The 24,524-nt window shown below is 46.3% G+C and overlaps 1 protein-coding gene across 1 annotated transcript in view; it reads left to right on the top strand.

Annotated features, from left to right (window-relative positions):
* The first annotated feature begins 477 nt into the window (after positions 1-477).
* The window catches only part of TLN2 (talin 2), a 441,211-nt gene continuing 417,164 nt past the window's right edge, over positions 478-24,524 (top strand). Inside the window, exon 1 of the mRNA XM_061180246.1 lies at positions 478-597. The gene's annotated coding sequence lies outside the window, so the exon portion shown is untranslated. The remainder of the gene's footprint in view (positions 598-24,524) is intronic.

The raw sequence follows: 24,524 nt of genomic DNA, 5'->3' as shown, positions 1-24,524 counted from the left end.
GGTGTCGGCGTGTGCGACATTTATAGAGAGGGACAATCCCGCTTCGGGTTCCCGCCGACAGAGTCGCAGTAGGACCCCAGAGCCCACCAGGGTCTTCCCGTCGGAACCGCACCTCGCTTCCTCCAGCGGCGGGCCAGCGGTCAGGGGAAGCGCTCTGCGGACCTAGGGGCCCCATTCCCCAAGACGGTGCATCCCCTCCCCCCCCCCCCCTTGCATAGCAGAGCCCGAGTTCTGCGACAGCTCGGCCGGCGCGTCGCCTTGCCTCGCGGACCCTCCCACCACCGGACAGCAGGCTAGAGACCCAAGAGGGGCCCGCCGGCGCCCGTGCCGGCCCACCCCGGCTGCCGCGCTGCACCGCGGCCGGACCGGAGCCGCGCGGGGCCGCGTCGTCCCCGAGTGATGACGCGCTTCCTGCCCTCCCGGCGCGCCGGGCCGTGCGCTCGCGCTCGCCCTCGGCTGTTGTTCCGCGCCTGGAGCCAGCCGCGGCGGCAGCGGCTGAGGCGGCTGCGAGAGCGGAGCGGTCGCCGGGCGCGCGGGGGGTCGCCGGCTGCACTCCGGTGCAGGCGCTCTGCAGTGAGACAGTAAATGCATCCGCCGGTAAGGCTCACGACTCACTCGGGTTTTCCTCTTCCTCCAGCTGCATGCACGTTGCATGAATTTCTCGTGTCTTTTCCCTCCCCTCTACAGAAGGAAAATGTGGGTGGTTTTTTCCTTCCTTTTGCATCTCGTGAGTGATGCAAAAAACCCCGCAAAGCTCCCAGATTTGATGTTCTAGGAGGGCTTTTTGCAGAAAATAAAAATAAAATTAAATTAATGCACCTGTCTATCGCACATGAATGTTTCACTGCACTGGACCCGGGCGCCGCGGTTTGCAAACAGCCTCGCAGCCGGCGCCCGAGAGCGGATTCCTAGCCGTGGGCAGCCGGTCCCCTCCGGGGCTCCCGCTGGGTTTCCGGTAACTGGGCTTTGAAAAGCGGCCCCGCCTGCATGGAGTGTCCCCTCAGCCCCGGCCGGGTCCCCGCGCCAGGAGAGTTGGCGCGGGCGGAGCGGCTTCATTCCAGCACTGGTCTCCCCGACTCCAGCGCCACTTTGCAAACAAGTCTCCGGCCGGGCTCCAGGCAAAGACAGCCGATGCGGAGCTCCTTTCCCAGTCCCGGACTCTCAGACCTGCCGATTCCACGATTCCCCTTTACTTGGCAATCTCGCCACTAGCAAACTGCTGGCCGCTGAGGGACCTAGAGCTAGGGGAGGATTGGGATTCAGTGCCGCTGGCCTCGCGCTGGACCAGGGGCGCCCTCTCCTTCCTCGGCCCCAGGAGCTGAAATTTCGCGCCCACCGGGAGCCAGGGGTCCTGGAGACAGGCATTTCGGGATTCCCTGAGGGGACCGAGGAACGACGTTCGAGGGCGCCATATTTTCAGTGGGTCTTGGCTACGGAGGGGAGGGGGCGAACAGTTGGTGGGCCCGGGGGAGAGCGCGGCGCCCCCGCTGGAGAGGCTGGAGCGGTTTTCGCTCGGAAAGTTTGCGCGCCCAGGCCGGCACGGAGGCGGCCCGCAGGGCGCGCACCGCCCCTGTCCCCGCAAGGGCGCGCGGGCTGCAGCGCGTCGCCAGGCCGGCCCGCCGGGGTTGAGGGCCGAGAGCCGCCGTCTGGGACTGCGCGCTCGGCTCGCCTCCTTCCCCGGTCCCGCCGAGACGCGGCGGTCGGGCCCCGAGGCGCAAGGAACACGCCCCTCTTCTGCCGCCGCGGCGGCCCGGACGCTCCGCGGGAGCCGTGCGCTTGGCCGCGTCCCCCGGCCGGGCACCGGTGCGGAGCGTTTTGCCGGCGCGGGGATCCGCCCGGGCGCTCCGCAGAACGCGGGATCTCACTCCCCGCGGAGAGGAGGCGCCCGGTTTTCGCGTCGGGGCCGACGGCCTGGCTTGCGGGGGCTCCGGGGCGGAACACCAGCCCGAGCCTCCTCTCGCCTCCCTGGCTGCGGCCGCGACAGCAGCAGCGCCCGCGGCTGCGTGCTCGTCTCTCGCCGCGGTGTCAGCTCGTGGGGGCGAGGTTAAGGGGGGGCGTTTCCAGAAGTTGGGGCTTCAGGTGACGCGTGGGGAAACTTGGATTTTTGCTGCCCGTGAAGAGCCCAGGTTACCTGGGGAAAGGAGATTGATTCACAGTCCCTGTCTCGTGGTGAAAACTAACCTCTGGCTATTTCCAGACGGTGAGAGAGGAATGAGCTGAAGAGTTGGCGTTGTGCAAGACACAATTAAAGACGGGAGAATAGGGATGCTGTTCCGGAGAACTGGACCCCCAAAATGTAATAAATTACAAGCAGCCTGGTGCTCTTAGTACCACTTACTTTGGCTTCTGATAGTACCCGGGGTGCTGAGTTGTGGCATTCGTCAGGTTGCGCGCTATCGTCCCTCCTCCAGAGCTTGGAGTTGGCGACTCCTCAGGAGTGGGCGGTGGGGAATCTTTATGAAATAGATTGTGATCTCTGCTTTGCGAAGGGGCAGGGGAAGGGCGTGTTGGCTGACCTACAGTTCGCTGGCAGGAACGTGCCAGCCTTTCTCCTTGGCGAGAGAAATGATGCCATACTATTGAGGTCATGTCAGCACTTTGGGGCTTTGTCATTGGAGAGGCTTCAGGGGATCACAGAAGGGATGTAGGGGATGGGGGGAGGCTTTCATCTCGGAGATGTGCCCTTTGTTGTCAGGGATTAGGCTGCTCTTGCGTCTGTCCACTTCAATAAATGCCTCTAGTGGGAATGTCAGCCATTGGGTTTCCAAGATTTTATCTTCCTTGTTGGCTGATTTGGGATATCCATGCAAAAACCCTGGAGGTGCGGTGGTGTGACAAGACAAATGGCCTTGAGAGAGGAGGGATACCTGCACGAATGCTAATTTTGTTTTCACTGAGCCCTAGAATTGTGGAGAACACCCTGAGCCCAAGATACATTTATCTAGAATTAGCATAATTAATTTAGGAGAGAATCAAATCAGTTGCTGAAAGCCTCCATCCCTTTTGTAAAGTTCCCAGTCTTAGAAGTGGTACCTTGAATCCCAGAAACACAGGGCTCCTCAGATCGGGGAAGTCACTGGTTTCTCTCTGCCTTTGTACCCACTCAGGTCATCAAGGAGATACTAAAGAGTTATTAGAGTTTCTGTTTTTGGCATTGATGTTGTGCTTCTACCTCCAAAGGGAAGGTGCACTTTTAAAATGATCCTGTTCAATTAGTTATTGGGGAAATTCTTTCTAGGCAAAGGTTTATTTATATGGGTCTTGAATTCACTTACTGTTAAATCTACTTGTTCAGGGTTTTTCAAACACTGTTCCCTAGAGTATTTGTAAGCAAAGTCAGGTTTTAGAAATAGGTGTGTGTGTGTGTTATTTATTTGCTTTAGTCCAGTTTCTTTTATAGCTCAAAATTATACTGATTCCCCCATTCCTCCACTCCTGGCTCCCAGCAGATCATTTGTTCCTAAGAACAGTTAAGGATGGTTACAGGTGATGAAGAATTTAAATCTTTACCAACTATGCTCAGGAAAAAAGAAAATCTAAAGATGTATTTATTCATCTTAGGATTGTGCTTTATAAATATATATATGTGTGTGTGTGTGTGTGTGTGTCACATATTTTTGTGCATGTGCTAAACATTACATAATAAAAATCTTAAAGGAGTTTTCTCAATAATGCTAAAATAAAAGATTTAAAAAAGAGAAGTTTTATTACAAATCCTTCAGTCTTCATTCCCAAGTGTACTACCTCAATATTTATTTATTTATTTTATGCCTCTCTTAGCAAAGTGTTATAAATTGTGCTTTGTTGCCTCTTGCCTGATTCTTATTATAACCTCATGGCTTGATCAAAGTTCCTGCAATTTTTTTCCTATTAAGAAGATTTTGTAACTTCAAGAGGTGAGAAAATGCCTATTCATTTTGGAGAGCTGCCTGTCAAGTTACCAGGCTGTGTGTGTGTGTGTGTGTTGTAGTGTGTGTGGCATGCCTGACTCTTGGGACAGTGTCTAAAACTTGTGTTCTGTGACATTACTACTCCAGAACTTTTGAGTCATAATGTTTTCTTGGAGATTTGGGGTGGTGTTTAGCCAATACAGGAAGTACTAAAAAAGAGTTAAATAATTCAAAGTTATTTTTATGGATACAAAAAAAAATTAAAGCCAAGAAGGAAAACTTAATAAGCAGGACCAGAATTACAGCTTACCATACCCAACTGGTGCCTTTTTAATTACAGTACTTTCCCCAGAACTTTTTAATCCTATTACTTTTATATTTAATAAGGAGACTAGTTAAGACATAAGCCAAACAGAACTATTGCAAATAATGGGGATAAATTCTGGGTATAACCAGATGTTTTGCCTAAAGTTAAAAGAGTTAAGGAATCTGAACTCTGTCAAACCCCCCTGCAGGCCCTGCTCGCTCCCCTTCCCCAATAAGCAGGAGATTTTGAAAGGCTAAAAAATCTTGGATGGCGTTGGAGACAAAAAAACAGAAAAAGAACAAAGTGTTTAAGGTAGGCTTCTCCTGTCCATTGACCAAATTAACAGCCTGTGGCTTAGTGGCAGGTGTCACTTGGTTTTGAGAGCCTTTGTTTATGTACCACCCAGAGCTATGAATTAAGACTGGGCTCTTTTGCCGCCCGTTTCACAGTGCATTGTCAGAGTCAGTGCCAAGACCATGGTTTTGTTTCTCCCTTAACCAACAATTTAATTTCAGCCAAAGTGATGCTGTTCTGAATATGCAGAACAAGTAGTGAATATTTGTGTTTTCTTTTTACTCTTTTAGCTGCACTCTTAACAAACAATTCTCTAAGCCTGCTATTCACTTATTCAGAAATTGTTTTTGAGGGCTTACCATGTACTTCAAGCTAAGAAGTCATCCCCTGGCCTCACCCCACACACTGAGTTCCTAGAGGGTGATATTCTTTTATACTTGACACATCTCATAGATTCCGGGGGCGAGAGGGGATTAGTGTGAGATTAAACAGTACTTGAAGGACAGCATGATCAAAGATATACAAAGGATGTGAACAGGCAATTCCTAAGATAAGAGGTACAAATGGTCATAAACATGTGAAAAGATTCTCAACGTACATAATGGTCAGGGAAATGCATATTAAAAAACAAAGAGATATTAGTTTTCTGTTCAATTAATTCATGTTGTAAAGATTGGTAACATCCTCCATTAGGTGGGTTGGGGGCAACCCTCAGACTCTTGGGGGGAGTATGAACTGGTGCAGGCTTTAGGGAAAGCAGACAGTTTTGGTGAAAATTTGGAACGTGTATGCCATATGAACCAGCAGTTGCATATTTGGAATCCTTTCTTACAGAAGTAAAAACAGCAGCATGTAGGGATCTGTGTGTGAGGATGTTTATTGCAGGATTACTACAGTAAATAAACTAGAAGCAACATGAATGTCCATCAGTAGGATGAATAAAATAGGGTGCAGCTACTCTGGATTGTTTTGTGAAGGATGTCTATGATACATTACATGTAAATAAAATCGAGCTGCTGAGTATCATACGTATCAATAGTATGATCCTATTTCCGATTTAAAAAAGAAGCCCTAGGTGTATGACCTTGGAGAAAGATATGGAAGGACACATAAAACTTAATATTGTTTAAAATTAGCATTGGGGCAGAGGGGTGATTAACTTGCTCCCTATACACCTTGAATGGTTTACTTGCTCAAACTTGCAGCCTTTTCTGTGTGAAAACTCTTTAAAGTATTATTTGGTTAATGTATAATTTGGAAATTTGTCTGGAACCATTTTAGAAACAAATTTGGGCAATATCATGTTTTCTCTGATGCCTTCTGCAGCAATCTCTTGTCTCTTTGGAAACTTTCAGTTAATTATCTTCTAAAATTCTGAGATTTCCCAAGTTTAAGTAAATTCCTTCAGGGTAAGCCATGGCTTCTGGAAGAGCTATTTACCTCTATCTCCCAGGAGAGTGACAATAAGAGGTCATGAAAGCTCTTAGCAAGCAGTCTCCTTTTCCTTGACTTTCTCTGATTCCATTCTGAAGGTGGAGGGGAGGTCTTCTGGCCAACTGAAGAGTCTTCCTAGAGAGGAGAAGCATCTCCTCAAACTTGGTTTTCCTGAGCCCCAGAGAGTTGCTGTTAGATGACTCTGCTGTCATTTGAACCCTGGTCTCCTTCCACACTATCTTTAGCTTAGCTGATTGCTCTCCCTGTGTACCATTTTCAATCCTGCCCCTTGATGTGATTTTTGAAACTTGATAGTATTTCAGTTCTTGGCAGTCACTACAAAAAAATGAAACTTTCAAAAGCAGTGGAATCTCTGTTCACATTTTAAAAAGTACATACCACGTGATTCTGTGAATGCTAGTGGGAGGCTCAGAGTCTCAACCCCCTGGAAGCCAGGGCTGTGCTGCAAATTTGAAAACCATGGTTTAGATTCAGTGGTTTCCAGGAGAGAATGCCTCAGAATCACCTGGAGGACTTGTTAAAACCCACTTTGTTAGGCCACAGTTTTATATTCTGTTAGTCTTGGGTGGGGACTGATAATTTGCATTTTTACCAGGTTCCCAGGTGATGCTGATCTTGCTGGTCCTGGACCACACTTTGCAAACCACTGGTGTAGAGGAACAGCTTCCTCTGTTTTGCAGCTCTTGTGTTCTTGTCTAGCCAGTGCTCTGCCCTTTCATGGATGAAAGTTAGGGTGCCAATCAAGGCAAGTTAACTCAGTTTTATCACTTTCACCAAGCTGGGAAAAAGAAATATTTGAGTTATTTTACTTAACTGTTTTCTGTATCTTTTGTAGGTGTTTGGGGATGTAGTGATGTTTCATACATGGTTGTATGTGGTTAATCAACAGTGAACGTCAGAGTTCAGGGATATTTTAAATATTCTGTAATGGATTCTCATGGGAAAGCAGAGAAGACTGTTAGTCTCTGGTTCCTGTCTTTTTGTTTTTCATCATACGTATATACATATTCAAGATTTGATGTCACTGAATGCTTTTAATAAAAAGTTGGCTACATGTGAAGGGTATTGTGAAGAAAATGGTGATCAGATAATAAATGGTGCTTAAATTGTTGTAATCTAGTCATTGGTGCATTTGGGGTGGGGTGGGGATGAAGTACAATAGTCATTAATTTCAACAAGTGTTTATTACAGTGTCTCCAGAGGGGACATATTTCTAACAATGCTTATCAGTGACACATAAGTGCTGGGCTGTGCTCTGGGACCCTCATTTGTCTGGATGCCCTCCAGAGGAGTGGCTGACCTGAAGCTCAAGAAGTTTCCCTGAAAGACTCCCCGCTAGCGGATCTCCTAATTCTAAAATTCTTCATCAGATAAACACTTGTTCTGTTTTTAGCTGCTTAATTTTAGTGGCTTTCTTCTTTTCTGATGATTTCACGTGTAAGTTATAAGCAAAGCAAGATTCGTTGTGATGAGTGGGGTGTATGAAAAGAAGTGAAATAGGAGGGAAATTTTCATGAAGGAGGTCATACTTCAGCTGGGCCTTGGAGGGTGGGCATCTTCTGTAGGGGTCTCCACCCTGGCTTCACATTGGGGTCACCTGGGGATTCTGATTTGGTTGGTCTGGGTGGGGCCTGGGCATTGGTGGGTGAGTTTTCCAGGTAATTCTAATGCGTAGTCGGGGTAGAGAACATTCATCTACAGCCCTCTGGGTCACTTTGCCTCATTCTTTTTTTTTTTAAATTAATTTATTTATTTTTGGCTGCGTTGGGTTTTCGTTGCTGCACGCGGCCTTTCTCTAGTTGCAGCGAGCGGGGGCTGCTCTTCATTGCTGTGTGCGGGCTTCTCATTGCGGTGGCTTCTCTTGTTGCGGAGCACGGGCTCTAGGTGCGTGGGCTTCAGTAGTTGTTTTGCCTCATTCTTTGAAGATCTTGTTCATCTGGCCCACAGTCCTTCCTCCCGTCAACATTTTTGGTAACTTGGACATCTATATAGATTGTCACCCCAATTCAGTCCTTTGACCAACTCTCTTTTAGTTATCTTTTCCTCTCACTACTTCAGCCGTCCCTCCCATGGTTATTTCTAGGCTGCTGGTTCTCAGCAGTTTTGCCACCCAGAGGCTATTTGGCAATGTCTAGGGGTGCTACGGGCGTCCAGTGAGGGGAGGCCTGGGATGCTGCTAAACACCCTACAATGCACCAGAGAGCCCTCACCACAGAGAATCACGTGGGCTAAAATATAAGCAGTGCCATGGTAGAGAAACCTTGCCCTGGTGTCCTGGGGGTTTCTTTTAACCCCAATCCATAGGAGAAATACATCTTATGTGAGACCCAATGCAAATACACATACAACTGAAACAAGTTTCACAAAACAGTGTTTACCCTTACTAGGTATAATGTAGTTGCATACTTTTTATTCTGTGTCATTAAAAAAACTGCTGGTCATGACCCACTAAGTTGATTTTATTACCCACTAAACTTGCAGCCACAGTTGTGGACCTTATCATTACCAGTAACTGTACCTCCACCAAAATCTTGACAAGCATTCCAGTCCGACCCTCACCTTTTCTCTTTTGTCTTATTCCTGTTATTACCCTGTTCCACCTATCCTGCACCCTACATGGGGCTCTGACCTGGTGACCCTTCCACTTCATCGTCCATCATACTTATTACCTCCTACCACTCTCCCCTCCACCCCTACCCCCAGGTGCTTCCATACACCCTCAACCTCTTTGACCATTTCTCCCTTCATCTTACTTTCCTGGGAAAACCCCACCCTCTGCCCACTGTGCTCCTGCCTCAGGCTGATGAACCTGGCTGGAGAAAACCAGCCATCTGCATCGTCTTGCTTTTGATTTATGAGCATAAACCTCAAGGCGGACTCTTGACACTGCCCAGCCCACTATGTTTCTGTCCCCACCCCACTCTCAGCTGATGACTTGGCTTATTTCACGGAGAAAAAAGAAGCAGTTAGGAACTAGTTTCATCATCTCCTCGTGCTAAATCTGCTAGCCTCCCTGCACCGTAACCACACAGCACTGGAACCACATGTGAACTGGAGCCCGTTCCCTGTTGGCATGCAAGGCTCTCACTCATGCACGAATCTCCTTTCCCTTCTGCATCATTAGTTTTCTCCCTCTGATGGATCATCTCCATGAGAAACATGCTCTAGTATCTCTCGTCTTAAGGGAGAAAGCAGCAACCACAAAACACTCTCAACCCAATATCCTAGTCGGCTGTTCTCCCAATTCCTCATTCTCCCTTGGAGTAAGTGTTTTCTAAAAGAACTCTCATACGTTTTGCCCCATTTCCCCTCTCATTCTGTCTTGAACCCACCCCAGTTTGGCTTCTGCCGCCCCCCCCCCCCCTTCACCAAAACCATGCTTCTTCAGGTACCAGTGATACCTAATGGCCAACTCTTAGTTGTCATCGCCTGCAGCCTCTCGGCAGCAGTTAGCCAGCTCTCTCTTTGGCTGTCTTCGCTTGGCTTCTGCACTGCAATCCTCACCTGGTTCTCCTCGTGCACTCTGGCCGCTCCAGCTCCTGCTCTGCTGCTGGATCCTCCCCCTCCTGGCTTCTGAAGGAGGGGGCTCTTCTCTCACACTTCACTTGACTTAGGAGTCTGCTCCAGTATCACCTCCTTAGAGGTCTCCCTGGCATCCCCCAGCCCCTGCTCTCAGCCTCTTCTTTGTTTTCATATCATTTATTATTCCCTGATACAGGCATACTTGGGAGATATTGTAGCTTCCGTTCCAGACCACGGCAATAAAGTGAATATCAAAATAGAGTCCTACGTATTTTTTGTTTTCCAGTGTATATTTACACTGTACTGTAGTCTACTAAAAGTGTGCAATAGCATTACGTCTAAAAAAAACAATGTACATACCTTAATTAAAAAATACTGAATTGCAAAAAAGTGCTAACCATCCTCTGAGTCTTCAGAGAGTCATGATCTTTTTGCTGGTGGAGGGTTTTGCCTCTATGTTGATGGCTGCTGACCAGTTTGGGAGGTGGCGGCTGAAGGTTGGGGTGCTTGTGGCCACATCTTAAAATAAGACAGCGATGAAGGTTGCCCCATTGATTGACTCTTCCTTTCACGAACAATTTCTCTGTCGCATGCCGTGCTGTTTGATAGCATTTTACCCACAGTAGAACTTGTTTCAAAATTGGAGTAGTTCTCTCAAACCCTGCAGCTGCTTTATCAGCTAAGTTTATGTGATATTCTAAATCCTTTGTTGTCATTTCAGTAATCGTCACAGCGTCTTCGCCGGGAATACATGCCATCTCAAGAAACCACCTTCTTTGCTCACGCGTGAGAAGCAATTCCTCATTCATTCAGGTTTTCTCATGAGATTGCAGCAATTCAGTCACATCTTCAGGCTCCACTTCTAATTCTAGTCCTCTTGATCTTTCCACCACATCTGCAGTTACTTCCTCCACTGAAATCTTGAACCCCTCAAAGTCATCCATGAGGGTTGGAATCAATGTCTTCCAAATTCCTGTTAATGTTGTTATTTTGACGTCTTACCGTGAATCACAAGTGTTGTTAATGGTGTCTAGACCGGTGAATCCTTTCTGGAAGGTTTTCAATTTGCTTTGCCCAGATCTATCAGAGGAGTCACTGTCTATGGCAACTACAGACTTACGAAATGTATTTCTTAAAGAATAAGACCTGAAAGTTGAAATGACTCCTTGATCCATGGGCTGCAGAATGGATGTTGTGTTAGCAGGCATGGAAAATATTCATCTCATTGTACGTCTCCATCAGAGCTCTTGGGTGACCAGGTGCATCGTCAATGAGCAGTACTATTTGGAAAGAAATCTTTTTTTCTGAGTAGTAGGTCTCAACAGTGGGCTTAAAATATTCAGTAAGCCATGTTGTAAACTGAATGTGCTGTCATCCAGGCTTTGTTGCTCCATTTACAGAGCACAGGCAGAGTAGATTGAGCATAATTCTTAAGGACCCTAGGATTTTCAGAATGATAAATGAGCACTGGCTTCAATTTAAAGTCACCAGCTGCATTAGCCCCTAACAAGAGAGTCAGCCTGTCCTTTGAAGCCAGGCATTGACTTCTCCTCTCCAGCTATGAAAGTCTTAGATGGCATCTTCTTGCAGTATAAGGCTGTTTTATCTACATTGAAAATCTGTTGTTTAGTGTAGCCTCCTTCGTTAATAATCTTAGCTAGATCTTCTGGATAACTTGCTGCAGGTTCTGTGGGTTGGCCAAAAAGGTCGTTTGGATTTTTCCGCAAGATGTTACAGAAAAACCCGAATGAACTTTTTGGCCAACCCAATACATCAGCATTTGTTGCTTTGCCTTGCACTTTTCTGTTATGGAGACGGCTTCTTTCCTTATACCTCACTAACCAACCACCGCTAGCTTCACACTTTTCTTCTGCAGCTTCCTCACCTCTTTCAGCCTTCCTAGAATTGAGGAGACTTAGGGCCTTGCTTTGGATTAGGCTTTAGCTGAAGGGAATGTTGTGGCTGGTTTGATCTTCTATCCAGACCGACAAAACTTTCTCCGCATCAGCAATAAAGCTGTTTCCCTTTCGTATCGTTTGTGTGTTCACTGAAGTAGTACTTTCAATTTTCTTTAAGAACTTTCCTTTTGCATTCATTCACAGCTTGGCTGTTTGGCACAAGAGACCTAGCTTTTGGCCTGTCTGGGCTTTTTTTTTTTTTTAAAATTAATTAATTAATTAATTAATTTTTGGCTGTGTTGGGTCTTCGTTTCTGTGCAAGGGCTTTCTCCAGTTGCGGTGAGTGGGGGCCACTCTTCATCGCGGTGCGCGGGCCTCTCACTGTCGCAGCCTCTCCCGTTGCGGAGCACAGGCTCCAGACGCGCAGGCTCAGTAGTTGTGGCTCACGGGCTTAGTTGCTCCGCGGCATGTGGGATCTTCCCAGACCAGGGCTCAAACCCGTGTCCCCTGCATTGGCAGGCAGATTCTTAACCACTGCACCACCAGGGAAGCCCCTGTCTGGGCTTTTGACATGCCTTCCTCACTAACCTTAATCATTTCTAGCTTCTGATTTAAAGTGAGAGATGTGTGACCCTTCCTTTCACTTGGGCACTTAGAGGCCTTTGTAGGGTTATTAATTGGCCTAATTTCAGTATTGTGTCTCAGGGAACAGGGAAGCTGGAGGAGAGGGAAAGAGACGGGGAGATGCAGGTTAGTGTAGCAGTCAGAACACAAGCATTTATTGATTAAGTTCATCATCTTATATGGGTGCAGTTTGTGGCGCCCCCAAAACAATTACATTTGTCACATCAAAGATCATTGATCACACATCACCATAACAAATATAATAATATTGAAAAAGTTTGAAATATTGTGAGAATTACCAAAATGTGACACAGAGACAGGAAATGAGCAAATGCTGATAGAAAAGTTGTCCTGATAGACTTGCTTGGCGCAGGGTTGCCACAGATGTTCAATTTGTAAAAACAGTGGTATCTGCAAAGCGCGATAAAGTGAGGTGCAGTAACATGAGGTCTGCCTGTGTTACATACGTGATTCATTTATTGTCTGTCTCATAGCACTAGAATGTAAGCTCATGAGAGAAAACATCCCTGGGACTTGTGTCCCCAAGTGTCTAAAACAACGTCTGGCACATGATAGATAATCAACAAAATTTTTGTTTAATTGAAGTATAGTTGCTTTACAATGTGTTAATTTCTGCTGTACAGCAAAGTGATTCATTTATACATATACATACATTCTTTTTCATATTCTTTTCTATTATGGTTTATCACAGCATATTGAATATAGTTCCCTGTGCTATATAGTAGGACCTTGTTTATCCATCCTATATATACTAGTTTGCATCTGCTAATCCCAAACTCCCAATCCATCCCTCCCCTACCCCTCTCCCCCTTGGCTACCACGAGTCTGTTCTCTGTCTGTGAGTCTGATTCTGTTTCATAGATAGGTTCATTCACCAAAAAAATTTTAATGTGAGTAATTGATGAAGAAAACTTGCTGGTTATAGAGTTAGCCTTCCATGAGGTAAAGTCATTGTTTTCCAGATTGGAGCTAAGGAAGAGAGTAATGTTGAGGTGGAAAAGTGTTGTCCCTTGGGGGCAGTGTTTCTTAGGTCATGTGCTGAGAGTTAGGGGTTCAAGCACTGAATGAACGAAGCCTGTCCTTGTTAAATACTTGTTGAGTGGTGGAAGGCACCTGCTGAGGACAGCTAGACAGAGACAAATGGCTGCCTCTCGCTTTTATCTCTGAAGAGGGGCTCTTAAACGTCTGCTTGGTCACTCGCCACTGGGTTGAAGACGTTAAGTTCACTTGTCTTAAGTGTTTATCACTGACCTCAATGTTCTGGTGAATTGTTGGTGCATCACTTGTCCCCAGAGTCCACTTGACCGCACAGAGAGATGTCTCCTTTTCCTCATACGATGTTTGAGGCCCTGGCTGAGTGAATTCCTGCAGATGGGTGAAGTGTGCCTTGCTGCCCTCTGCACTACTCTCGCAAGGACCCAGGCTCCAAACTTTGTGTGTTTAAATCAAGACCCCTCTCTTCTCTTTCTGTTTGCATGCTTCACGACTGCCCGTTGAATTACTTGGCATCCGTGTCTGGGACCTAGTTTGATGTAAGTGGAGATATTTCCCGAGTGTGGCCTGAGATCATGTGTGGCACATCTTCCAAGGGGAGTGTAGGGGAGTGTAGATTATTCCTGGGTTTGAGAGGTTGCATTGAGGGCACTTTAAAAGGCCTAATTTTCTCCTTAAAGGGCTCTCCATTGGGCTCAGCACCTGTCACTCCTGGGCCCTTCCCTCGGGGTTAAAGGAGCTCTCCCTCTGGGTAAGATGTCAGCCACGGGCAGCTTGACATGCAGCCACAAAGCCGTTGGGTCTAGTACATCCAGGAAGAAAGAGTAGATGTCTTTGTGGGACATATTTATTTTTATCATCAGTGTTTTATTTCTTTAAAAAGGGAGCCTGAGTGGTTCTAGGTCAGCCTCTCCCTTTGACAGGGAAGGAACTGAGTCCCAGAAGGATGAGACTGACTGGAGCCACTTGGCAAAGCTGGCACTGGAGTCCCACTCTCCTGACCACCACTGGGCACTCTCTTCTTTTCCTGGGATGTCTGGGGGGACCCCGACTTTAATTCATGACTATGGTTCTAGGCTCTGGGTGTGCATCAGAACCACCAGGGATGCTCCTTAAACCTGCTGATTGTGTTGGTTTCCAAACCACCCCCTGATTTGGAATCTCTGAGATCGGGACCTGGACACTGTTTTTTTTTAAATTCCCTAGGGAGGCTCCTAGGAGAAGTTGCCCAGGAAGGGTGTGTAGGGGGTAAAATCAGCCAGAGCACTGGGGACAGTTGCCCAGCAGGGGAGATACTTGCTGGCCTTGCACTCTGGACAGACACGGCTCCTTCCTGTTGCTGGACAATCATTTCAACCAGGCCAGTCTGCTCCTCTCTCTCCCACACTCCCTCTGGTTACTGAGTAAGACCCTGCAGGGTTACAGTTTTAATGCATCTTGGAAGGGCTTTATATTTTCTTTGGGGGCATGTCCCTAGTGTGTTTTGAACTACTTAGGCAAGAATGAAAGCTGAACTCAGTTTGAGAGAATCATCTCCTGAGGGTTTTTATGGGTGCTCTTGATTAGGGTCTCTTGGTACCTGCATGTTGAGGGTGACCTACCAGTTCTCAGACCAGCTGGAAGCGAGAAGCTGGCATTGGTGCTGCCCTGACAGAGGAAAAGGGAGAGTGATTGGCTGTGCAGGGCAGGTTTGCACAATTTTATAAGAATGAAAAACCACTTGCTGGCTCTTGCTGGTGAGCTTGCAGATATGTTAGAGCTCTGAGTTTGTGACAGTTGCTACAGGCTCCAGACTGCACGGCAGAACCAGTAGTGATGCCCTGTCCCCCCAGAGCTGGCTCTCTGTTGGACCTGACAAATAGGGTATGTGCAGTTTTATGAACATACCTGATGAAGATATGAGAACAAGCCCTGTGGAATCTGAGAAGCATCAGGTGGCCAAATGTCCCTCACAGAAGGAGTCATAGAGGGGCACTTTGCTCCTGAATTGGAACCTGACATATTGAGTTTGTTAGGGCTGCCGCATCACAGTACCACAGGCTGGTGGCTTAAACAGCAGAATTTTACTGCCTCAGTTCTGGAAGCTGGAAGTTCGAGATCAAGGTGTTGGCAAGAGTTGGTTCCTACTGAGAGCTGTGAGGAAGCATCTGTTCCAGGCCTCTCTCCTTGGATTGTCGATGGCCATCTTCTCCCTAGGCAGGTCTGTTTCTGTGTCCAAATTTCCCCTTTTTATAAGGACACCAGTCACAATAGATAAGTGAAGGCCCACCGTAATGTCTTCATTTTAACTTGATTACCTCTGTAAAAACCCTATTTCCAAATAAGGTCACATTCTGAGAGACTGGGAAGTTAGGACTCCAACATTTCTTTCTTTTTTTGGGGGGGCCACGCCACGCGGCATGTGGGATCTTAGTTCCCCAACCAGGGATCGAACCCGCGCCCCCTGCAGTGGAAGTGCAGAGTCTTAACCACTGGACTGCCAGGGAAGTCCCCAACATTTCTTTTTTGACGGGACGCAATTCAAGGCATAACATAGATTGTCAAACTGACTTGTTTCTGAGAATCAGCATCTGACATGGAATGCTTGTTACTGAAGTTACCTCTTTAGGCTAAGGGACCCTCGTCCATTATAGTGGTGGAATTCTTCACCTGCCAGTTTCACTGACCTACACCTGGGACTTTACATTTTCCTAAGGTCTTGTCTCTATTTTTAGCCATCATAATGACCATGGCAGGCAGATATTATTTCTACTTTGATGAAATTGATATGTATCAAGGTTTACACACTAAATACTGGCTAAGTTTGATTCAAGCTCAGATTTTTCTCCTCTGTATCCTAGGTTTCTCCCATAACACTGGTGATTTCTCAAGTCTTGATATGCATAAGAATCTCCTGGGAGACTCGTTAAAAATACAGATTGAGGAGACTTTCTGGAATACTACTGAACCAGAAGCTAAGTTTACAACCAAGGAATCTGTATTTTTATCATTTCCTCTGGAGATTGTGATGCACTCCAACATGTGAGAATGAATGCAGTCTACCATGGACATAATATTTTTTGCAGGGGAACCCACCAATACTGCCAGGTTCCCATTTGATTTTCTGTTGGTGGCTTGCATGGGAGGCCCTAGGAGGCATCCTGGGAAGGTGCTCACTGGAATTGGGGTGCTTTGAGCCCGAGGAGATCACCTTCTTAGATGGTACCCCTGCCACCAAACTGATGGGGAGGGTCAGCTGCCAGGCTGTGCTCAGTGTCCCTCAGCTAATGAAAAATAAATCTGTCTTGAACTTTCTGTGCTGTACAGATGCACCTTGCACCACAGTGGGGAACAGGTGGGAGATAAGTTGAGGCCGTGTGATGACAAACACTGCATGCTTTATCAAAGCAGAAACAGAATTGGCAAGAGGACCAGACAAGAAAAAATTGTGACTATTAAGTATTTATTGTTATAAAATGTATTTGCGTGAACTGAAATGTGATGGCGCATGCCCAGTGCAAAAGAATCACCTAGAGAAGCTTTTGAAACCTGGATTCCTAGGCTCCACCCCCAGAGATTTTCTTTCTCAGGTGGGACTCAAAAATTCTGAGCTGCTGGTCTGGGGACCACATTTAGAACTGGCAACTGAATATTAATAAAAGATTGTCACTGTGTAGTTCATCTGTTGATAGTACAATGATAATCTCTCTGAATAATGACAACATTTCTAAGTCTTGGCCGTTAGCCTATAGATTATAACCCATACTCAGGATCAGTGTCCAAGTTACTTCACCAAGCCGACTTTATTTTTATTTTAAAAAATATTTATTTATTTAAATTATTTATTTGGCTGCGCTGGGTCTTCTTTGCGGCACGTGGGATATTTTTAGTTGCGGTATACGGAATCTAGTTCACTGACCAGGGATCGAACCCGGGCCCGCTGCATTGGGAGCAGGGAGTCTTAACCGCTGGACCACCAGGGAAGTTCCAACTCGATTTTATTTTAGTGACTATATAACAAAACACATGCTCTCTTAGTGCGGGTTGCATTTCCTAGAGTGTGGTCCTTAGGTCAGTACTCTCAGAATTACCCAGGAATAAGGTTAAATACTCTAGCTGCCCAGTCCCCAGATATTCTAATTTGGTATGTCTGTGTGGGGTCCAAGAATAGGGAGTTTTCATAATCAGAAGATTGTTAGGTATACCGAGGTTTGAGTGCCACTGAGCTAGGGCTTGGAAAACAGTTGTGCTTTTTACCAGAAGCTAGCTACATAGTAAGATTAAAAACAATCTATGTTTACAAACAATCAACATTGGCATTTGTTGCCATTTTCCGGCTTGTAATGCTGTTTGTAGTCTGGAGTTACTAGGACCTTGTTCTGCAGCAGGGATGTAATTTTAACAGATTGTTAGAGTTCTCTTTGAACAATCATCCCCCTCCGTTTTGTACATAAGCTCATGCAATTCATTTTAAGACACGTCTTAAAACAAAAAGTTATGTTCCTTGTTCAGGTAAATTCCTTTGGAGCATTGATAGTAATGTGAAATTTATTAGAGATTTTTGGAATTAATTCAAGGAGGCTTTGTGGTTTTAAACTGCGCAAGTGGTTAAGGATGACCTTTGGTAGAAATAGGTTTGTGTTCTTGGGCTCTGTTTGTATATTTAAAAAAATTGGTAAATGCTTTCATATGAGAGGGTGTGGGGTTGAGGGGAGGGACTCTCCAATTAGTAAAGGAAATTCAACTGCCTTGACCAATAGATCTTGGTACTCTCTGCTCCTTGCCTTGCAGATGTATCTGCAAATTGATCCCAACCTACCACCCCGCCCCCGACAAGATTTTTACTTCTAGGTTCTTCCTTCTGGCAGAATGAGGACCTTCACTTTTAGAAAGAAGAGCTAAGATTAATTTTGTGTCTTTGGGCCATACATGCCCTTATCACTTTATATAATGTATTCTTGAAAAGTTAGAGATAAATAATCTATTTTTTAGCACTGCAGCAGGAACTGCGTGTGTTTGTCAAAATGGATAGAACTATACACTTAAAAAGAGTGACATTTACTGTACATAATAATACTTAAATGAACCTGACTCAAAAAATGTGTCAGGGGAACTTGTCACTTTAGCCATTCATTTTGTGAATTAGTTTTCGAATTAAAGATTTCGTTTGTGATGCAAATGACTCCCCTAGGTCCGCCTCTGTTCCATACATGTTTGAAAAGCATTCTGTGTGCTTTATCTAGGTTGGTGCTTAGTGGGGTGGGGGGAGTGGAGGTGGCACAGGGCTCTGAGGGATGGGATTGACCTCCCACCCATTCTTCTTGATCATCTTCATCTTAGTGCCACATCTAGTACATGGTGGGAGTTCACAAAGGTTTGGGGGATGAATTAAACCATCATGCTGACGGAGAAACTAAGGTACTGAGAGGCCAAGTGGCTTGTCCAGATGTGAGGGTGGAATGGTTGAAGTGGGAGAAGAATCCTTCAGGCCTCTGTATCCTTTCTCCAACTTAGGTCTTATAAATTCGTATTTTATCAGTTGGGAGTCTTTTAAACCAAGATGCACCTGTAGCCTCGTAGGGTGGAGGCATCTTGTTATCATGGAGGAACCCTGGCTTTGAAGTCATTCATCAGTTTGGCAAATCTTTTTCAGAGTGTCTTTTTCAGATACGGCGCAGACCTGAGCCCTGATCTCATGGAAAGCACAGTTTGGGAGGGTATATGTGTGAGCAGGAGGCATTAAAACAAATCAGAAGAGGGTTGATTGTTCCAAAGGGTTACATGTAGGAACCTCTTATACAGTGACCGCCATTCATAGTGTGACCTTGGGGGAGTCCTCTAACCATTGTAAGCTTCCGTGTCCTCAGTAAAACAGACAAATCAATGATTTGTTGCAAGGATTCAATGAGATAATAAATACAAAGCAGACTGTGCATGCTCCTGGGCACATGGTAATTAGCTGTAATTTGTTAGGGTGAGCCAGTGGAGATATGTGTGTATTTCTCACCTCTGTGCTGCATTGGCTCTTGTAGACAACCTCAGAATGGGTGTTTGGTATGTTTGTTTTTTCTCCTCTGTGTTGGATCATCTGAAGAACAATGGGGGCATGTATTGGAGGGCTGTGTTGGTTGGTTTTGTTCGTTGACCAATGAAGTTGAGGTGGGAGCAGCGCTTTCTAGCCGGGGAGCATGGTTATGATCGTAAGTATGCTGAGATAGTGATGCCACCTGCCCTACCTCAGTCCTGCAGGGGCCGCCAGAGCTCAGGTTGGACAAAGATGATCATTTTCCAGGTGTGCCAAGACTTGGAAAAGTTTGGGAGGGCCTTCAGCTCTAAATGTGCTCTAACCCTAACCCCCGGAAGCAGGAGCTATGTTACTAGATTTTAAGTTAACTGATGAGAACAATGTAAAGGAAGCAAGGGCCGCCACAGGCTGAGTAGGAGCTTTAAATGAGAGATGCAGATGATCTAGACCAGGGTTCCCAAACTTCTCTGATAATAAGACTTACCTGAGTACTTGCTAAATTGACAGCTCACCCGGCCTGCACTCATCTGGGTCGGGGCCCTAGAATCTGGGTATGTAACAGTTACCCCAAGGTGATTCTTACTGGGGATATTTGAGAAACCCTGGATGAGGTCATAAATCTCTTTGTCCTTGCTATCTAAAGCTTGCTATCCTTCCAAGGATCAGCAACTTCAGCATCACCAGGGAACTCGCTGGAACTCTCGGGCTCCATCCAGACCTGCTGACTCATAATCAGCATTTTAATAAGATCCTGAGATAAACGTGTATGCACGATAAATTAGGGGCAGGGTTTGCCTAGAGGGCAGGGACACCTGTCAACATTTTATACCCGGGAGGTAGTGATAACAAGGTCTGATCATCTCTTCTGAGGAACTGGAAGAGATGCTAGGCCAGGGATTTGACCTCAGGTTTCTGACTCCAAATTGAGTGATCACACACCCTCTTGACTGTGGTCCTTACTGACTCTTAGGGTCTGTCTCTAACCTGATGTCAGGGCCCTCACCAGCCTGTTAAATGTTGCATCTGGGAAGAATGACACCTGGGGACAGGAGAGCACTGCTGGGACCACTCAAGTGTGCCATAGTCTTTGGCATCCATTAACTCTGTCAGGACCCCTTCTCACTGTTCCTGGGAGGAGACTTAGGTCCAGATGTCAAAGTCAGCGCCTTTGAGTTCTTGGAGACTGTAGAAGTTTGCATCATACCAGTGGTGGGTCCCTGAAAAAGTTGTTTAATCTCCATCCAAGGACAGGATCAGATGGAGTGCAGTTTTTCTAACGCTCCTCCAGGCTCCTTAATCCTCCTTCTCCAAGCACGATGTCAGAGACAATACCCTGCGAGGCATTTGCCAAATGGCTTCAAATAAGCGTCCACACACATTTCCAAAAAGACAATTAGAAGCTTATTTGATGAACTAAAGGCCTGCTGTGCTAGACATTAGTTGGAGAGAGTCAGTGCCAATTTGGGAAGCTCTCCCGGGGATTCTTTCTCATCACAGCCCCCTCTTGGAGAAGCTGAAGTGGGGAAGTGCAGAGACTGCCAGGGAGAGGGGAGGACAGGGAGGAGGGGCAAGGGGAGTGACTGACCCAGAGAGAAAGGAACAATGGCTCTGTCTCCTCCCAGGAGAATTGGAATCTTTGCAGATAAAATCAAGCGGAAAAGTGAAGGTCATTACAGATTCATCAACAATAGAATCCTATTACTAGTTACCTCTGGTGTGTTGTGGCCAGGAAGACTCTTTAGGAAACTGAGCCCTAGGGAGGTCATGGACTCTGTCCAAGGTCATGCATTGGGTTAGTGGCAAAGCCTGGGTCAGGGTCCAGGGATTCCATCTGTGCTCTGTCCCTGTGCTCTGCTGCCTTCCCTATGGGAGGGAAGATGCTGAGAATGTGAAATTTTATAATGATTGGATCCAGATGTGCTGGCCCTACCCCCCCTTTAAAGCTAACATAGTAGGTTTTTCTTTTCTTCTCTCTTTTTTTTTTTAATGAAATAGAATATTTTAATCTGCTGGTTTCACTTGCTTGTCCACCTTACGCATTCAAGGGATAAAGGTCAGGAAAGAAAAATCACAAGCTGGTAAATATCCCTTTGTTGGGGATGTGACACCAGGCTCTTTGTCTTGGCACCAGATTGAGTGACCTACGGCACACAGGACAGGGACAAGCTCTGCGCTGGACGTGGGCAGAATGTTTGTGTTCATAGTTGGAGCATGGATTTATATGCTCTTGCCAAGGACAGATGCATGTTACGTTTTAAAAATTAAACTGTGGGAAGACAAACGTTACGATGGTTCTTTTAGCTTGAGTAGGGGATCCTAAAGGACTCCAGTGCAGAGGCATGGGGAGGATGTAGCCATTTCTGTGATGCCTAATTGCTCGTGTGGAAAATCTGAAGCCTGTAATATTTATGCCACACAGCTTAGCAATAGGTTACACATTGCCTTGGTTAAAAATAGTATAATGTGTGTGCCCATTTTATTTTGTCCACTAGATTGAGTTTTGAGGGCAATAAAACCCTTCTTTTGTCCAGCGGTCTCGGGACATGTTAAGTGATTAGAACATCCTGCTGCCGTGGTCAAAGGAGATAGATGCTTTGGCGAAGTGGGACTTGAGCTGGAGGCCAAGTACACTGAATTTTGGTGTCCTTCCGCGTGGTGTTGGCTGTGTCAGCCAGCCCATTACAACTTCTTGTCAACCATATGTCATATTGGTTGAACTCAAGTGTTTTTCTTAATTGAAGTATAGTTGATTTACCATGTTGTGTTAGTTTCAGGTGTACAGCAAAGTGATTCAGTTATGTATATACACACACACATACATACACACACACATATACATATATACACACATATATACATACACACACACACGTATGCTTTTTCAGATTCTTTTTCCTTATAGGTTATTACAAAATATTGAGTATAGTTCCCTGTGCTATATAGTAGGTCCTTGTTGCTTATCTATTTTATATATATCAATGAAGTATTAACAAAAATACGTAATTTGTTGAGAAATTAAGTCCTTTTAGATTATAACAGAAGCAAGTAGTCATTAGTGCCAGAGGTTTATTAGTTTGCTTTGAAAACTGAGGGGGAAATCCCATGCTTTGATTCAGTGGTAGAATACCAGTGTTCCAGGGGGACTGGGTTTGAGAACCACCGGGCTTGGCCGTGCTGCTAGGCCAGTTCGGTAAGAAGCCAGCTCTGTCATTCAGCTGGTGACTGAGGTGCTGTGTTCAGCTGCTCCAAGTGTAGTCCTGGGACCAGCAGCCTCAGTTATCACCTGGGAACTGCTTGGGGAAGCAGCGTCCCCAGGCCCTTCCCCCACCTCCTGATTTATAACTCTAGGGCAGGGGCCCAGGAACCTGTGTTGGAACAAGTTCTGCAGGGTATTCTGATGCACACCAAGGTTTGAGAACCACTGCCGTATAGTTCTTAAGCAGCGAAAAACTGGATGTGCAGACTGGTGGGTCCTTTCCCAAAGCATTCACATTGGGCTGGGTTTTCGTTCTGGTAACCCAGGCCAAGTCAATGGAGTAAATAGAGCTAGATTTCCATTAGTGCTCAGAAATATTTAACGACAGCCCACAGTCTGGATGGATAGATCCAACCAGCTCACCTCAGACTAGGCTCTGCAAAAAGCACGCTGGTGCTTTTTGGTGGTGACTGGACAAATCAGTTTCAGAGCATTTCCTCTCAGGGATGCCTTTGACAATGTCCCTGTCAGGGACAGACAGAGATGGACAGGTCTCAGGGAGGAAAGGACGGGAGAGGTGACAAAACTGGCTGAGGGCCTTGCGGAGAGACAGGTTTCCGCTGAGGAAACATCACAGCAAGCGGCAGGGTTAAGACGCAGATGTTCTTCACCTGTGTTTCTGCTGGCTGTGTGATAGCAGAAATGTTTGATGAGCATCCTTCTCCTGAAAGGACGTTTTCATTGCAACAGTTGAAACAGAGCTCTCTGTTTGAGAAACATTTCCTGGTGGAACAAATGTTTCCAGCTGAAACAGAGTGTGGAGATTGTATTGACTTGAGGGAAAAGAGGAAGAGTTAAAGGTTTCCATTCATTCATGCCTTCTCTGTGTTGGGGAACGTCCTGGGCAGAGTAAGAAAGGATTCCTGTTCTGCTAGGGGTTACCCAGAGGGAGGGGCAGCTGCCAGAGTGTTTCCTGGCTGAGGGCACAGTCAGTGCTAATGGTGGGAGTCAGCCAGCTCAGGGGCTCTGGCACCTGCTGGGACTGTTTCCCTGGCTGGAATCTGTGGTCCTTGGGGTGCGTGGGGGCTGATGGAAGAGATCGTCCCCACACTGCATTCAGAGGACCAAGTTCCAGCTTTTCTTTTAGGATCTCTGAGCGGGTTGTGAGGCCCCTCCCCGTCCGAATGGCCAATCACATCATAAAGCCATAATTGTACCCCGTTTTAGTTTAAGAGAACTACAATGAAAAATAACTTAAAAATAACTTCTAGGAGGTCAGATCTGGTTGGAGGTTGGGGTGATTCTGTGAGGAGTGTTAGAAAAATACAATCAAAACCAAAATCTCCTCCCAACCCAGAACACCTCCCCACAAAGAAAGAAGAGAGAGAAAACAATTTTGTTATTGAATAAACATTAAACCTGAATGTGATGCACATCGCAGCCATCCTGCTGCAAGGACTGCAAAGCTAGAGAGTGCAAAGGTGGAAAGAATTCTTCGTCTTTCATGTAGCTGGGTGGATACACAATGGATTGTATTCCTGTCTTCAAGATAGAATTGCTACCTTTGTCATGTCTTTACCCCTGGAGGTAGGGCTTGCAATTTGGAGTCTGGTGACAACTAAAGTTAAAGTTTAGTTAAACTAAAGTTTCCTGGGTCTTCCTCCCGGGAAACTGGGAGATAGAGCTCTATCTTCCTTGATGATTACATTTCATAGAGGTGGCTCTCAGGCAGGTGTGAGAGAGGCTTATTTAGCATTTGACCTTATGGGAGCCGCCCTGCCCCTTTTCCCTGGTGAGGGGGGCTTGAGTATCCTGGAATCAGGGCTCTCCCTTAGTTCATAGGGGTTCCTAGCTTCTGATGTAGACATTGACCTTAGACAATTATCTGTCCTCTCTGACCTTAGGATCCTCATCTGAAAAAAATGGTTGGACTAAAGCTCTGCTATCCCATGACTTGGAGGCTCTGCTCCCGTTCCATTTCCCCAAGCTGCCATTTTTTCTCGCTCCAAGCCCAGAGCACCCAGGTCGGACAGTAGTTGCAGCCTGGCTCAGAAATCTTACCAATTCATATATAGGTGCAGATCGAGTTACAAGCCAGCCTTTCGAGCTCAAGTTGGGAGTGCCTCGGAGATGGCACCAGGTCTAGGGGCACCCCTTGGCAAAGGCTCCTCCTTTTCCCCCAAGACAAGAAGGTCTCGGGGGATAGTTCTGTATCTGACAAAATTTGCCTGACACCGCAGCAAAGTCAATCTGTTGATACTGGGTTGTGGTAAAGGAAAGTACAGTGTTTATTGTGGGGCGCCAAGCAAGCAGGGGCAGC

Source organism: Eubalaena glacialis, chromosome 2 (assembly GCF_028564815.1).
Source record: "Eubalaena glacialis isolate mEubGla1 chromosome 2, mEubGla1.1.hap2.+ XY, whole genome shotgun sequence".
Taxonomy (NCBI): Eukaryota; Metazoa; Chordata; class Mammalia; order Artiodactyla; family Balaenidae; genus Eubalaena; species Eubalaena glacialis.
The sequence above is the reverse complement of the archived record's forward strand: the minus strand, read 5'-3'. Positions and strand labels throughout refer to the sequence as shown.